This window comes from Macadamia integrifolia, chromosome 11 (genome assembly GCF_013358625.1).
Source record: "Macadamia integrifolia cultivar HAES 741 chromosome 11, SCU_Mint_v3, whole genome shotgun sequence".
Taxonomy (NCBI): Eukaryota; Viridiplantae; Streptophyta; class Magnoliopsida; order Proteales; family Proteaceae; genus Macadamia; species Macadamia integrifolia.
Window position 1 is genome coordinate 8,890,159 of NC_056567.1, and position 5,597 is coordinate 8,895,755.

A 5,597-nucleotide genomic window follows, 5' to 3' on the forward strand; every position below is an offset into this window, starting at 1 on the left:
TATGATATGTATGTTCATGACATGCCACATTTTCATGATGTATTTTCAATGTACGCATGCTTGAGAACCTATGTATGCTTATGCATGTTCTATGCCTTATGCTTGGACTATGTTGTGCTTAGATGAATGCATGTCATGATTCAATATTATGATTCATGTATGAAGTCCTATTCCACATGTTTATGAATGCCTATATGCTTATGCATGTATCCATGATGCTTATGTTAGAATACTTACCTGCTATGGTAGGGTCACCTGAGCCTGTATACTGGAAGTATGGCTATCCAAATAATGTGGGATCCTGGATTAACCACTCTCACCCCCAGCTCCAACAGACTGTCCGCAATATGCCTTCTTGGCCCTGTTTTTGGCCAGTCCGAAAACTGGATGTTGATTTGACCCGTGCCTTGGCTGAGTGGTGGTGGCCGAGTACCCATACCTTTCACCTCCTCGTGGGTGAGATCACTGTCACCCCGCTTTGCTTCTATGCACTAACGGGCCTTCCATTTGGCAGCAAGCCCATTACCTTGGCCACTCCATTCGATAGGGAAGCCACCTACGAGCTCATAGGCATTGATTCTGCCAGGTCTACCATTCTCCCTTCCGCCATCCGTAAGTTATGGGTCCAAAGGGGCATGACCATATCTACCCCTCAACCGAAGAAGGACCAGTTTATCTGATGTGTGTTTCTCTACTGGGCTAGCCAATATCTTTTTAGTAACCCCTCGGATAAAGTGGACCTTCGCTTTGCTTACTACTTCAGGGATCTCGATAACATTTTGAGATATGACTGGGGCCGCACCGCCTATGCTTATTTTCTGACGATGATGGACCGTCTGGCTTTGGGCGATCCCAGTGTGTACTGGGCCTCTTACATTCTGCAGATAAGGACCAACAGGTTGACGTATTTTCTATGTTTTGCGCCACTTTATTTCTGCATCTGATTGATGATTTCTTTTTTCTACAACCCTGGGCCTATGAGCATCTGGACTTCCTATCTCCGGCTTGGGTGGATCGAGACCGTGCTAACTTCCCACTCACCTAAAATGGAGTTTAGGTGTGACCCCCCATCTTCATCCTATTTCTGGGAAAGACATTCTGAATCAGCTTACCGGGGTTTGTCTTTGCTTCTCATTTTTTCTTTATTCATTGCTTTTTTTGTTGTGCTCATTCCAAAGCTCACTTTCTTCTTGGGTAGGTGAATTGGGCTCCATTTCAATCTGCGACCTTCCCTTTGCAACTCACGGGGACGAGGCCAGATGGCTCACTGGTCTTCACGTCTTATTTAGAGGTCCCAATGGTTCAACGTGGTATATCAGGGAAAGAGTCGCCGACAGTGGTTTGATTCGGACGGCTAATTGGATCCACTTCATCCCCCTACGTCCATGCATGATCCTGATGCAATGCCCAAGAAAGAGTTCCAGGCAGCCTTGATTGGCGTGACAGACCACTTCACTGACTCGGCGGGGAGTTATCAGGAGTTTCTTCAGCAAGAAACCGTGTGTGTGCTCTTGACGTCCGACGACCCTCGGGTAATTACTCCAAACTCTTCCCAAGCATCTTGATTCCTATTTTTGTGAGAGCTTAACCTTGTTTCCTTTTCAGTATGATAAGCCTGTCATCTTTGCTGGCCGGAATATTCCCAGGTCTGTCGATGACTCTACAGAGGATTCTACACACATGAGCACCGGGCTAGTTCATAACATAGCAGAGCATTTTTCCTCCATCACTGGTTTCCCCAGTTGGACTTACTGTGATGCGCGGAAAATTGCAGCCTAGGTCATGTTACCCAGAACGACAGTGGCTCCTGATACTATGGGTCTCCCTTCCTTTTGACTGTGTAAGTCCCTTCCTCACTTATCATATTATTTCTTCTGGTGCAAGCTTCAATCCCCCCTTTTATTTTACAGGTTTCTCCATCTGTCTACACCGAGTGCCGCTTGATGATTCAGAGCCTGGATACCTGCATATACCACCAGACGGAGCGGAATCGTGACATGGTATCTTCTTGTCTTTTATCCTTACTGATGATGGATTCTTGCTAATATGGCCTTACTGACAGGAGCTGTACGTTGCTGATATCGAGGCATGGCTACGTCGCTTGGACCCTGGGTTCGGAGGTAGAGGTGCCAACATTGACTATGGAGGTGGAGTTCCTGATCCTGGTCATGGATGTGTTAGCCCGAGTAACTGAAGAGGCGGGTCTGGCTTTGGATTTGGAGGTGGAGATCCTGCTTTTGGCAACGGGTACGAGTTCGGAGGTGAAGAGATCGATAAGGGTCCCACCGTTTCTCTGGAGGAGCTGAAACTCCTCATGTAGGAGGACATTCATGATGTACAGGGTGGCCATGATGGGAATGATGGGCAGCCATAGGACTGGCACATGTTTGTGCATGCAAACTTTTACTTCATTTGGACTTTTTCTTTTCATTATTTTTTCTTCTGTTTTTGAAAATTTCTGCTTTGCTTAATTGATGAAACAATGCAAGATGATGTTTATGCACTTTTATTGCATGAAACAATGCAAGATGAGTTCATGAGGTCAAGTCCTCTTACATTGGCTAAACCCTAACAAGAAAATCAACCATAGGCATTGTCAACTCTTGTGGTGGGTAGAAATTTTTTGTCTTCTCAGGTTCTCCTTGGGGAATCTGGTACTGCTGCATCATGTATGAGGGGAGATAGAATGAAGTGCTGGTCAGACCCATCAATTTGATGTAGTTACAATCAGGGGTCTTTAGTAGAAAGTTGGCTTGTGGCCACCAGTGGCAATTCCAATTTAAGGTTTCCCGAGTTTTCCCTGTAGGTACTTTGCTTAGTCAGTGATGCCTTCAAATCCAAGAATCTCCCTTTTGTCTTGGTAGTGCATCACCTTCAACTGATCACTTTCCAAGGGCTTCAATAACTGGAATCGCTCCATCAACCAAAGCTGGAATATAGCTGGACATCCCATATAATAATCTGACTTGAACTTTCCTTTGTAGTTCATCTCATCAAATCCTTGGAAGAGTTCTACCAAGACGGTGGGGGCTAAATCACATCCTTCCTTCAGCTACCTCATCACAACTTCCATAATGACAGGTTGTGCCCCTCACCCAGGTGTGCGTAGGAGGTAACATGCTATCATATAGAAAAGATAGGCACTGACCCAATGCTAGCAGTGGACTCTAGCTCGTAGTGGGTATGTGTTGAATGCTCTTGACACTTTCAGAATATCTACCTGTCCATAGCTCACAAAATGTACCATTTCTTTCTTGCTCCATCTAAAGAAATCTTGGATGTTGTCTAAGTAGTCTGACTTTAATGAATGGTGGAATAACCTTCCCATGGGAGGGGAAAGTAGAGAGGCTCTAAACTCCTCTATAGTGGGGCACATCTCTATTGTGCCAAAATGGAACACATAAAGCTCTGTATCCTAGTATTGTGGTATCTGCCATAGCAATCCATGACATAATTTCATGCCTCCAATTCTGCTCAATACCTACATATTCAAAGATTGTAGCAAGTCTGGTGATGAGCACATTTATGTGTGAAATTTAGAGTAGTAAAACATGCATTTTACATATTTAGAATGGAGTTACCTTGGGTTTTACTCTCTTTTTGTAGATTTGTTATTTTCAAGGCCTTAAGGACTATCAGGCACTATATCTCAATTTTAGACGTAAAGAGGTCCTGTTTCTTTCTTTAGTTACGAAGAGGATGAAATTATAAGCAAGATGAACGTGTTCAATTAAAAGTATACATTTGTTTGGTCCACCATACAAGTGATTATTCTTTTCGGGCTAGAAAAAGAATAATGGATCATAACTGAACCTAAATGCAGAATCAACCTGTCTGCAACTATCCCAAGGGTATAAGGAATATTTCAAATGCCAACAAGGATCGATGGACCACACCCTTAAGTGATTGAAGATTCATTTTTGATAACAACAACTACCTAGTGTTGTTGTTGAGTTGTGGTGTGCAAAATCCCTTCCTTATTAGGAGGTCTCAACTTTGAACCTCTTGACTGCCTTTTTTTGAGGTTTTTTTTAGAAGACTTTTTCTCTCCTACTCATCACTTAAAGGAGGTCGGCCATGATGGTTGTGCGCAAGTTTGAAGAAGAGAGAGAGAAAAAAAAAGGAAAAAAAAATAAAAAAAGAAAAGACAAGGGCATGGATGGAATTTCTCATTAAAATAGAATATTGTCCAAACCCAAGCAAGAAAAATCAGCCAAGGGGGGTTTCTTGAGCAAAAAGAAAGAGAAAAATAGAAAAATGGAGAAAAATAGGAAAAAAGGCAAGAAAAATCATGGGAGATTCTCTCACCACACATTTTCTGTCTTTCTCTCTTCTCTCTCCTCCACCACATCAACAAGATAAAAAAAATCCTTTTTTTTTAGAAGCTAAAATCATTAGCTTTCCCCCCCCCCCCACATTCTCTATATAATAGAATCAACACAAGGGGATGAGGGACTTCATTCTTCTTCTAGGGTTTTTTTTAGTTGCTCTCTCTTTCTCTCTCTCACTCTCTTTAGTTTTAGGTCTTCTTTGTTTTTTCTTTAATCACTTTTGTAATAGATTTTTTTATTTCAATTAATGCAAGCGGCTTTTATTTTTATTCAGCCTTTTATGTTTATGATTTATGCAATTGAGTTGTTATTTTTAATTTATAGTTCTAGGCCTAGATCTAGATACAAGATCACAAGCCGTGGAGCATCTCTTTTTCAAGTTCCTTTTTTTTTTTTTTTTTTTTAAGATTTGTTTTCTCCAGGCTTAGAAATTTCAGATTTGGTTAATTCCAGATCTAATTTTTAGGGTTGGCAGTATCTCAAATCACCCAAGCTTTCAAGTTCAAGCATTGATTCAGGTAGGTAGGCCTCTTCAATAGTCTTCTCTCCCCCCCCCTCATTCCCTCTTCTGACTACCCTTTCTTTCTTAATTTAGGATTTTAATTTCACTTATTACATCACTGCTTTCCCTTTTCCCCAAGGTTCATGGCTAGTGTATGTGTTGCCTTTGCCCTTCCTAGCCATAGAACCATCATTTTATTATTTTTATTTTAATTGTCTCTCTTTCCCTAAAGCCAAGTAGAGTAACTCTTGTAAGAGTGACTCTCTGGTCAAGTAGGGAAGCTCATATTATGATGCATCCCTCGGGCTAAGTAGAAAAACCTACTTGTGACCCTCTCTCTAGCTTTATCCCCTTTTACTTTATTTTTTTTCAGTATTTTTTTTCTTTATTGATTTTTAATTGCATGGGTTGTTTATTTTTAGTTTTTTATTTATTTGATTTTAATTACATGACTTGCATATTTAAATTCTTAAATGACGAATGGTTAGGATGTTATTTTAGATACATATGTTTAGGACGGTAATTAGAATTAGATCACAACCATTAATCGGTTCACTTTCGCATTATTGGAGAAAACTGTTAATCTCAACCACAAGGATTGGTTCCTTAGGCTCATTGATGCCTTATGGGCCCATCGGAGTGCATTCAAGACCGACCTTGGTCAGTCTTCCTAACGTTTGCTGTACGGGAAAGTCTATCACTTACCAGTTGAGTTGGAGCATAAGGCCTTTTAGGCCATCAAGAAGCTCAACTTTGATTTTTCT

General features: G+C 41.4%; 1 long non-coding RNA gene across 1 annotated transcript; it reads left to right on the plus strand.

The window, feature by feature from the left end:
• Nucleotides 1-848: 848 nt before the first annotated feature.
• Nucleotides 849-2,863, plus strand: LOC122094406. The gene is made up of 6 exons (XR_006144762.1): nucleotides 849-1,116; nucleotides 1,199-1,532; nucleotides 1,647-1,840; nucleotides 1,911-2,000; nucleotides 2,063-2,494; nucleotides 2,534-2,863. It is a non-coding gene; the product is annotated as an uncharacterized LOC122094406 (long non-coding RNA).
• Nucleotides 2,864-5,597: the final 2,734 nt, after the last annotated feature.